The sequence below is a fragment of the Diabrotica virgifera genome, chromosome 6 (genome assembly GCF_917563875.1).
Source record: "Diabrotica virgifera virgifera chromosome 6, PGI_DIABVI_V3a".
NCBI lineage: Eukaryota > Metazoa > Arthropoda > Insecta > Coleoptera > Chrysomelidae > Diabrotica > Diabrotica virgifera.
The window spans coordinates 128,308,493-128,320,296 of NC_065448.1; the positions used below are offsets into that span (position 1 = coordinate 128,308,493).

General features: G+C 37.1%; 2 long non-coding RNA genes across 2 annotated transcripts; both read right to left on the reverse strand.

The window, feature by feature from the left end:
* Window positions 1-338: 338 nt before the first annotated feature.
* On the reverse strand, window positions 339-2,385 carry LOC126886009 (uncharacterized). Its single transcript, XR_007698542.1, has 3 exons — window positions 2,231-2,385; window positions 1,481-1,980; window positions 339-480 (listed from the first exon to the last, which is right to left on the reverse strand). It is a non-coding gene; the product is annotated as an uncharacterized LOC126886009 (long non-coding RNA).
* A 403-nt stretch (window positions 2,386-2,788) lies between these two features.
* Window positions 2,789-3,571, reverse strand: LOC126886008 (uncharacterized). The gene is made up of 2 exons (XR_007698541.1): window positions 3,115-3,571; window positions 2,789-2,975 (listed from the first exon to the last, which is right to left on the reverse strand). It is a non-coding gene; the product is annotated as an uncharacterized LOC126886008 (long non-coding RNA).
* Between the last annotated feature and the right edge of the window lie 8,233 nt (window positions 3,572-11,804).

Consider the following 11,804-nt stretch of genomic DNA (forward strand, 5'->3'; position numbering starts at 1 on the left):
CATAAACAAGAAAAGAGATACGTTGCAAAAATATAGCAGCATGAACACAAAAAGAAGGTAGCTAACATAAAGCCCTGGGGCATGACATTACGATTAGCAGGGAATAGCCAGGCTCATGAAATGAAGAGAAGTTTCGATCTTGGGCGAGAAGCATACGGAAAACTGGTTTTTCAAAGTTTGTTTGGACACGCCCTCTAAAGACTAAAACCGGTGAGGAAATTACTCGGACATTTTCGGATATTTTCGCCCATACTCGACGAGTACCGAAGAACCTACAATCCGATCAGGGAACCGAATTTTACAACAAAAAATTTCAAAACTTAATGAAAAAACACGAAATTAATCATTACAGCACCTACACGATTAGAAAGGCTGCCATTTGTGAAAGAGTTATTAGAACGTTGAAAGCAAAGTTGTACAAATATTTCAGTTTACACAGATGCCATCAGAGACACGCTAACAGATGACTACACAGGTTACCTGAAACATTCAGATGCCATCAGAGACGCGCTAACAGAGGCTAGCACAGGGTAACAGACGTCATCAGAAACACACTAACAGAGGCTAGCACAGGGTAACAGACGTCATCAGAGACACGCTAACAGATGACTACACAGGGTACCTGAAACATTCAGATGCCATCAGAGACACGCTAACAGATGACTACACAGGGTACCTGAAACATTCAGATGCCATCAGAGACGCGCTAACAGAGGCTAGCACAGGGTAACAGACGTCATCAGAGACACACTAACAGAGGCTAGCACAGGGTAACAGACGTCATCAGAGACACGCTAACAGATGACTACACAGGGTACCTGAAACATTCAGATGCCATCAGAGACACGCTAACAGATGACTACACAGGGTACCTGAAACATTCAGATGCTATCAGAGACACGCTAACATATAACTACACAGGGTACCTGAAACATTCAGATGCCATCAGAGACACGCTAACATATAACTACACAGGGTACCTGAAACATTCAGACGCCATCAGAGACGCGCTAACAGTGGCTAGCACAGGGTAACAGACGTCATCAGAGACACACTAACAGAGGCTAGCACAGGGTAACAGACGTCATCAGAGACACGCTAACAGATGACTACACAGGGTACCTGAAACATTCAGATGCCATCAGAGACACGCTAACAGATGACTACACAGGGTACCTGAAACATTCAGATGCTATCAGAGACACGCTAACATATAACTACACAGGGTACCTGAAACATTCAGATGCCATCAGAGACACGCTAACATATAACTACACAGGGTACCTGAAACATTCAGATGCCATCAGAGACGCGCTAACAGAGGCTAGCATAGGGTAACAGACGTCATCAGAGACAAACTAACAGAGGCTAGCACAGGGTAACAGACGTCATCAGAGACACGCTAACAGATGACTACACAGGGTACCTGAAACATTCAGATGCCATCAGAGACACGCTAACAGATGACTACACAGGGTACCTGAAACATTCAGATGCCATCAGAGACGCGCTAACAGAGGCTAGCACAGGGTAACAGACGTCATCAGAGACACACTAACAGAGGCTAGCACAGGGTAACAGACGTCATCAGAGACACGCTAACAGATGACTACACAGGGTACCTGAAACATTCAGATGCCATCAGAGACACGCTAACAGATGACTACACAGGGTACCTGAAACATTCAGATGCCATCAGAGACGCGCTAACAGAGGCTAGCACAGGGTAACAGACGTCATCAGAGACACACTAACAGAGGCTAGCACAGGGTAACAGACGTCATCAGAGACACGCTAACAGATGACTACACAGGGTACCTGAAACATTCAGATGCCATCAGAGACACGCTAACAGATGACTACACAGGGTACCTGAAACATTCAGATGCTATCAGAGACACGCTAACATATAACTACACAGGGTACCTGAAACATTCAGATGCCATCAGAGACACGCTAACATATAACTACACAGGGTACCTGAAACATTCAGACGCCATCAGAGACGCGCTAACAGAGGCTAGCACAGGGTAACAGACGTCATCAGAGACACACTAACAGAGGCTAGCACAGGGTAACAGACGTCATCAGAGACACGCTAACAGATGACTACACAGGGTACCTGAAACATTCAGATGCCATCAGAGACACGCTAACAGATGACTACACAGGGTACCTGAAACATTCAGATGCTATCAGAGACACGCTAACATATAACTACACAGGGTACCTGAAACATTCAGATGCCATCAGAGACACGCTAACATATAACTACACAGGGTACCTGAAACATTCAGACGCCATCAGAGACACGCTAACAGATGACTACACAGGGTACCTGAAACATTCAGATGCCATCAGAACCACGCTAACATATAACTACACAGGGTACCTGAAACATTCAGATGCCGCCACCGACAGGCTACGGAGCCTCCGAAGAAGAAGAAGACGAACGAAAAATGTCTGGACGTTTTTTTAATAAAACGGCAAAGAAAACATATCTAAGACATAATACACAGAGCATGAGATTTTTTATAAAACAGCTAACGCCTAGACTTTTGGTTAAGAGAGTGTTTTGACGTATTTTTTTTTATTGTAGACGCTACCTATTGTTGTTCAGTACGGCTTCGGGGGTTGCTCAAAGCCCAGACACTCAACGGCTTTAGGAACTGTTAAGGGTGTAAATGTATATCTTTATATAGATCGGGATAAAGATGTTGTACTTATGTGGCTGTTACGTTAATATTTTAATAAAAAATAGTTTAAAAACATACTCTTGAGTACTTACTTTATCTGTCCTTTGTTTCCTTTGAAGATACTGTGGGTTTTGCTTGGTTGTGTTCTGCAGTACACAGCCGCTGGTCCAAGAGAGAAACTAGGAATGGAGATGGCTGCCTGGGTTGTTTTTGCCTGGTCCTTCTGACGTTGTCACGAGAACTAGGAGCGATGCACTTTTGTCGTACGTAGGACTGTATCTGTAATAACGCTTGTGTTAGCCTACTAATTCATAAGTCTACACACTATTAGCATGGTTATTTTTTATGGACAATTGAATATATGCGTAACACTAATAAATACATGGTACAATACACAATAATAAATGAGAGTACTTACCAAATAGTCACTAGAACTTGTGATTTGCAGCCTTTCACACAAGTGGAGGAATGTTTGACGTTCTGTAGCACTCACAGCTTTTGAACCACAGGGTAAGAAGTTGCAGGGGTGTTTTGTTCCAGATCCTTCTGTCTTTTTCACGAGAACTAGGAGAGAGATGCGGGTACTTGTGGCGTGTTCTATGATATAGGACTGTATCTGTAATAACGCTTGTTTTAGCCTACTACTTCATAAGTCTACACACTATTAGCATGGTTATTTTTATGGACAAATTGAATATACGGGTAACACTAATAAATACATGGTACAATTCACAATAATAAATGAGAGTACTTACCAAATAGTCACTACGACACTAGAACTTGTGATGTGAAGCATTTCATACAAGCACACCCCTTTTATACATGTTTTCAGGGTCTTTTTGGGTTGTTTGTCGTAAACATATTTTTGTTTTGTCAAAGGACCTATTGGTCAATATTGGTTTTTGCTAGTCAATAATAATAAGAATATCAGGGGCCATATGCAAAACATATTTGTGTTTGCCAAAACCATCGAGTCGATTGATTTTATCAGTCACAAACATATTATTCGATCTATTGGCAGACCTATTGCTCAGCAATTAATTACCTTTTTTTTGCTACTATTTTTTGGGGGTAAATCTAGCGGGACTTTTTATTGTAAAAAATATTCATACACATTCCTAGATATTTTTATTCAATATTTTTAACCAAAATTAAGTGTAATATTTTTCAATCTTATTATTCACGATTCTTGCGTTTAGTGGTTTTGGCGAAAACCGCTACTGCTGATAACAACCGTGCGCTCGACAGTTTTTGTATTTTCTCGCCGAGAACTTTCGTTGAAGGGTTATCTGTGTTTCGTTGTTTATCACTTGTTTTTCTAACGTATGTGTTCTGTATGTCTGTACCGATTTTTACAAAAACAGTTTTCTATCGTACATTCGTACCGTCGTCGTCGTAGAGCGTAGAGTTAGATGTCCACACATTCCAGGCCGCGTCTGTAGTGTATAATGTTTTTTCGACAACTGTGTTTACAATTACAAGTAAATGTTTAACACATATCGGTAGTTTGCTCGGTTTTTTACTCCGTTCACTGCCAATATGTTTTTTGTTGTTACTTGCTTTTATCATCAAACGTTATGCTGCATTCTGCTTTTTTTTAAGGTATGTTTTTTAGTTATATTTACGTATATTTTTTTATTATGGTTATTTTATTATTCTATGGTTATCACATTGGTGTGTCATTTGTTTTTGCCCACATTTTTTTGCTGTATTCGACACTTGCTGTTTTACACAATTGATGATTTATACATCACGCTTGCTGTATTCTGTTTTTTTTTAAAGGTGTGTTATTTTTCGGTACATTTTAGTTATATTTTATTATTATTATTATGATTATTTTATTATTCTATGCTTTAATTTTTTGTTTGTTTGACACTAGAACCTCATAATTTTGACGTGCTTAAAGTTGTTCATTGCATTTCATTTGTCTTGATTTTTGTGCTAATAATACATAACATTTCTTACCCAGCCACTATTTTACTACCGTTGTAGCATGACCAGTTCTTGTTCAATTAACCCAACACCTACAAAGCCCTACATACATACACGACTCTTATCGCACAACCATTCCCTTCCACCCGCACAAAAGTAGTCCCAGCCTCAACATATTTATTTAATACACCTGTCCCATCGATCCGTCGCTACAACCCCTATCAACCACACCCTTCTCACACAAACCCCTATCATACCACCCGTACCACAACCCCTATCATGCTACCCCCCCCGTATCATACCACCCGTACCCGGCCATTAGAAACGGAGATACGATATAGTGCCCTTTTGGCATTGACTTTACGTTTGTTGTTTGTGCTATCGTTACCCCCTTTCCAGCGAGCCACCTAACACCCCGCTCCGACCAATAGAAACAAAGATATGACGTAATGCCTTTCTGGCCTGCTCCGATGCATACAACACATACTATGTTCATCCCCATTTTTCTTCCCCTTTCCAATGATACGATCCGACAAGTCGTCGGCCTCCACCAAAAAAAGCGTCAAAAATGACCAGAATGGACCTTAGATTTTCTTATGGAGATTTACATGTAAAAAAGCGTCAAATTGCGCTAGAACTGTTGCTGTCCCTTTACTCTGGAGTTTCAAGAGTTTTCGGTACTAAATTGATGCAATTGGATTGGTACACACCGAGTAATCGGAGGTTTTCTGAGTTGCTGTTCAAAGAAAGCGTATCTACAAATTGGCGAAATTTTTTTTTTGCTATTTGTAGACTTTGGTTAAAATAACTATGTAGTGCTATTCAATTGTTTAAATTATTCATCGTGGTCACTAGATACTCCAGAGTCTTTTAGCTAATTCATCAGCAACCCTCGTGTTCAGCAACCCCAAAAAAACAAGAATAATCCGCTTGCATCAATTTAGTACCGAAAACTCTCGAGACCCCAGAAGATGGTGTGCCTTAGGCATCAGGTACCCCGGTGTCTGTTCTGATGGCGTATTTGTGTTCAGTGGTCCTAAAAACCCATCAGTAATCCCCATTTGCATCAATTTAATGCCGAAACCTGTCTAAATTCCAGAAGATGACCTGCCTTAGGCACCAGGTGCTCCGTGGGCAGGATTAATTTAGTACCGAAAGCTCTCTCGAATCTCCAAAGGATGAGGTGCCTTAGGCACCAGGTACTCCGATGTCTGTTCTGACGGGATATTCGTGTTCAGCAACTCCAAAACGCTATGAGTAATCCGTTTGCATCAATGTAATACCGAAGACCCTTTAAACTCTAGAAGATGACGCCCCTTGCAGTGACGCTTGCTACCAGGTACACCGGGGTGAGTTCTGGTGGCATATTCGTGTTTAGCGACCTCAAAAGCCGTCCAGTAATGAATTTTAATCAATTTAATGCCAAAAACCATCGAAATTCTAGAAGATGACGTCCCTTGCAGTGGTCCTGGCCACCATGTGCTCCGGAGGTCAATTCGGATGGCATATTTGTGTTTAGCGATTCCAAAAACCCATGAGTAATCTGTTTATATCAATTTAATGCCGAAAACGCTCGAAACTCTAGAAGATGACGTCCGTTGAAGGTCAAGGTCAAAGTAAAGGTAGCCATTGGATAGCCAGCAAAAAATCCTAGACTACTAGTACTTTTCTTTAATCCAAACTTCCACATGTTGCCAGATAATCAGTAACTTAAGGAATTGGAATACCCGGTAAATCTTATAATTTTCCGAGTTTGTGCCTCTATATCTTGAAAATCCTTCATCCCATCGAGATGTGCCCATAAGAACTTTTCATCACAATGATTCAAAGAGTATTTTCCCAAAGTATGAACTAAATCCACTGGGGCCTAATTTGAATTTTGCGCGGAAGTTTTGTGAGGGGTACTTTTCTGATTTTATGAGACAAATATGTACCTACATACTTTCACTTTGTACTTTATAATACACTCACCGGCAAAATTAACCGCGCACCTTGTATTTCTTTCAATTTGTAGAAATTATAAATCTTGGTCCACATTTTATGAAAGATACGGTGAAAACCATCTTTAGGGAAAACAAAACAATAAGATTTTTGGAAAAAATGTCGTTTATCAATGGATGATCAGCAAAAATCCCAGTGTCTAAAAATCTAAAGATAATTCAAACAAACATAATTTTGAAAATCATAGTCTCATTTAAAAAACTTATGAATATTATTGGATGGGAGAAAAATAGGCATAGGCGCAGCAAACTGGCAACGGTTGGCAATGGATAGGACTGACTGGCGTAATAGACTTGGGTAGGTCTAGGCTCTTTCATAGGGCTGTAGCACCATTGATGATAATGATGATGATAAGTATTAATAATGGGTGTTGCCGTCTCTTGCCCTTAGGACTGCTTGGAGCAGGTTCGGCTGGTATCCATTCATGATATACTGGATAATGGATTGGGGGATATTGTTCCACTCCTCTAACGCAGCCGTCTTGGGCTTTTCGAAGGATGTAGGGGCCGAAATATGGTACGGGATGCTATCATACGATTTCGAGAGACAGGTTGATGCAGCCGTATGCCAGGTAAAGGCCTACATAGATGCGCTACAATTCTAGATGACCCCTTCATTGTCAGCAACATGTTGTGAAATCGCTTTTGCACTGCTCCTGTCTCCTGAAGCTCGTACGCGTCTTTTTGATGTGAGAAATGTTAGTGTGAGTGAACTTACTACACTCAAAAAAATTTTGTTCGTAATATTGTTTAACAGTGATTATTGAATAGTATTTCGTTGTAACAACAATTTAATTTTTTGTTTCAACGAACTTTTAGACATTGACGAATGTATTTGGTTATTGTCACAATGATTGAATAATAATTGTGAAAATAACTAGAGTACATTAATCAATAACACTCAATTTTTTCAGCCAATAACTTAGTTTCGTATATTTAATAAATAATGTTAATTCTGGCAGCAACTCACTTTCTTGATTTCTTAGATGACAAGCAATTACCTTGGTTTATCGTGACAACGTACCGATTTCATTAAAACAATGTACAAATGTTGTTAATATAGAGTAATATGATTATTGTATAGATGTAAACTGATGGTTGTGACAACGAATGCATTAATCAATCTACTACTGCGTTTAATAACCACGATCAATGCGTTCATGGTGACAATAAATGTAGTTGTTGAGACAATAAATGTTTTGCTTGACCATTTGAAATGTAACGGCTTTTCCTTATCGTGATACCCCTAGCTTCTCTGTGTTACCATTGTTTAAAAAAGAATTCTTTGTTAAACAATGCTGTTACCTCTGCCGAAGTGCCGAATAATAATTTCATTTCGTTTCCAAGTGTAGTCCGTAGTAGAAAGCAGTTTTCGTGTGTCTATTATCGTGAAATTTCGGTCAAATTCTCTTTAAATTTTTTTCGAATCCTGAGTAGTGTTGCCCAAATGCAAGACCAAGACGAGACTTGGACAGTCTTGGTCTTGGTCTTGCACCAGTACACCTGGTCTTGGTCTTGGTCTTGGTATTGCACTCCCAGTCTTGGTCTTGGTCTTGGTCTTGCAGCAAGAGTCTTGCAAGTCTCGCAGTTACCCACTAGCGTATTGCTATTTATTAATAAAACAACTCACATTAGGTGGGTTTGAACCCACGATCTAAACTATCCCTGCCTATACTCTAACTAACTGGGCTATCTACCATGTCCCACGGGAGTAGGTCTGTTTCTTAATAAACGTTTGCATTTAATAACCTGACATGTGCTAAAACATGGTGAAAACACAAAAAAACAAACAAATGACATAAACTTATCTAGACTGTATTTTAAAGAACATTTCTGTCTAGAAAGGGAATGATGGACTCTCACATTAGGTATATGAAATGAAATGGAATAAAAGAGTTCTATAATTTGCCATTTATTCAAATAAAAAATAAAAAAAATACAAATTAAATTACAGCACAGTACGCAATAGCTTTGACACTATTATTAGTTGAAAATTTTAAGATTGACTTTTTTTTAACAAGAATTAATACAAAGTAATACACGCAGTTTAATTATATAACATTTATACAGAGTGAGTTTTATGTACGGAACGCCTCAAATATCTCGGAAACGACTTGAACGATTTTTATAGAATTTGGTGAGTAAAGGTCTTCTAATGCGGCCGATATTATAGTGGTAATTACAGATTGTTACCAGATCTTGCGTTTTTTTGAAAATATAATGAACTTTAGTATTTCGAATAGAGTTATTTCTTTATTTATTAAAAAAAAAATAAACAAATTATAAAAATCAATTGTTTCAGCCCTGGCAGACTTATTTTAGGTTCTTTGAATCATATGGAACAAAAAAGGTCTTTTGTAGTTTTTGTCTAAAATTATTCGTTTCCGAGTTATAAACAATTTAAAACTGAAAAAAAATCGAAAAATGACGATGTTCAAGGTTTAAAAACACAAGTACATAATAGCTATTTGTATAACAAGGGAGGAAAGTGCTACTTTTCCTCCCGAGAATGAAGTTTACTGCCCGACGCGTAGCGGAGGGCAGTAATCATTCAAGGGAGGAAAAGGCACTTTACTCCCATGTTATACATATGGTTTTTCCACCTTCCTCAAATAACAAGTCATTTTTTCATTTTTACTTAATTTATTTTATGTAACTAGCCAACAAAATTTATTAGAACTAAATCTAACAAGTAGGTACAATATAACTGTCAACTGTCAAATATAAGTCAAGTTATTAATCATGTTAAATCAAAATAACAATTTACTGTTTTTTACCATTCTGCAAAATACAGAGTGTTTTATAAATAAATGTTAAAATGTATAGATACTTACGTAAAAGAAAATAGATATTATACAGGGCGTCAATAAGTTATATTTCATGAATGGCATACCATGACGTTACTTGTACTTTTCCTCCCTACAGGATCATATATTATACAGGGCGTCAATAAGTTATATTTCATGAATGGCATACCATGACGTTACTTTTACTTTTCCTCCCTAGGGAGGAAAAGTACAACTTTGCTCCCTACAATCAGGTCCGGAAAAGTATACTTTCGGTAGAGGTAGGTGGAAAAAAATATTATTTTCGAAATCTCGAAATGCCTAAACTGAAGTTTAAACTTTATTTATCAGTTGTCGATAAGTAATTTGTTTATTTCATTTTAAAAAACATTGTTTTTTAGTTTTTAATGCAGCCCGATCAACCATCCTCTCATAAGTTCTTCATTAACAATAAAAAAACAATGGCCAAATCACACATCGGCCAATATCTCGTTTTATATAATAATAAATATCTCTTTTTTTGAAATTTGGAAATTTTTTAACATTTTACCGTGCGCGAATGGACTATACATGGTAACCAGGCATTATCTTATCTAGTGCTTTTTCAGCAAAAAATTTTGTTTAGCCGATTGATCTAATATCTAATTGCACACCCTGCAAAAAGTAGGACGTTTAGTCTTTACGATATGGATAAGGAAAAACAATTGAGTGGTTGTCCGTAACAGTGAATATGGTATTCGTATTATATTTTTATCACCTTATAGGCGACATACTTCTTTAAAAGTTTCAATGCGATATTGTTATACACACAACACAAGAAGATTATTTTATGAAAGGTTGCTATTCTCATAATTTAGACAATTGCTCAATTATAATTAATTTCGGAGCGAAGGCGTCGTCTGATATTAGGAAAGAATGAAATATTTTATTTTTACATTGTATAATAATTTATTATGACCTCTGAGTACGTATCCAATAAATAAGTGTTCATATTTTTAATTCGGTATGTATGTTCATCGTATTGTTCATAATGCGGATAAATCCATTTTTCCAAATTTTTGTTACATATTTTTTTGTATCTCATAGTCTCTAAGCATATACCCGAACTAATATACAGGGTGTAACAAAAATACAGGTCATAAATTAAATCACCTATTCTAGGACCAAAAATAGTTCTAATGAACCTAACTTACCTTAGTACAAATATGCATATAAAAAAAGTTACAACCCTTTGAAGTAATAAAATGAAAATCGATTTTTTCCAATATATCGAAAACTATTAGAGATTTTTTATTGAAAATGGACATGTGGCATTTTTATGGCAGGAATATCTTAAATAAAAATTATAGTGAAATTTGTGCACCCCATAAAAATGTTATGGGGGTTTTATTCCCTTAAACCCACCCAAACTTTTGTGTACGTTCCAATTAAATTATTATTGTGATACTATTAGTCAAATTCAATATTTTTAAAACTTTTTTTGGTTCTTAGTATTTTTTCGACAAGGCAGTTTTTATCGAATTGCTGCTTCTTTTCTAATATGTTTACGTAGAGATTTTATGGGGGTTTTGTTCCTTTAAACCTCCCAAATGGTTGTGTACGTTCCAATTAAACTATTACTGCGATACCATTAGTTAAACACAGTGTTTTTAAAACTTTTTTGCTTCTGTGTATTTTTTCGATAAGGCACATTTTATCGAGATGTGACTTCTTTTTTAATATGGTTTAAAATATACCTAAATATGTAAATCATAAATAAATTTTCCTATTATTATCAAGTCTCCATAATCGTAATACTTAGCCATATCACAGATGAACATAATATATATGTGGCCATATACAAATATGTGGTGGATTTGACAAATAATATGCAAAATATTTCGACAAATACTGACTTTTCGAAAAAGTACCAAGAGGCAAAGAAGTTTTTAAAGCATTGTGTTTAACTAATGGTACTACAATTATAATCAAATTGAAACGTACACAAAAGTTTGGGTGGGTTTAAAGGAACCAAACCCCCCTAAAATTTTTATGGGGTTTCTAAATTTCACTATAATTTTTTCTTAAGATACTACTGCCTTAAGAATGCCACATGTTCATTTTCAATAAAAAATCTCCAATAGTTTTCGATATATTGGAAAAAATCGATTTTCATTTTGTAACTTCAAAGGGCTGTAACTTTTTTTATGTGCACATTTGTACTAAGGTAAGTTAGGTTCAATCGAACTATTTTTGGTCCCAAAATATGTGATTAAATTTATGACCTGTATTTTTGTTACACCCTGTATTATTCCATAAAACGACACTCAAACTGCAAGACGCAAGAGTCTCGCAGGCTTGGTCTTGTTCTTGCTCAAGTCTTGCACGGTCAGTCTTGGTCTTGGTCTTGC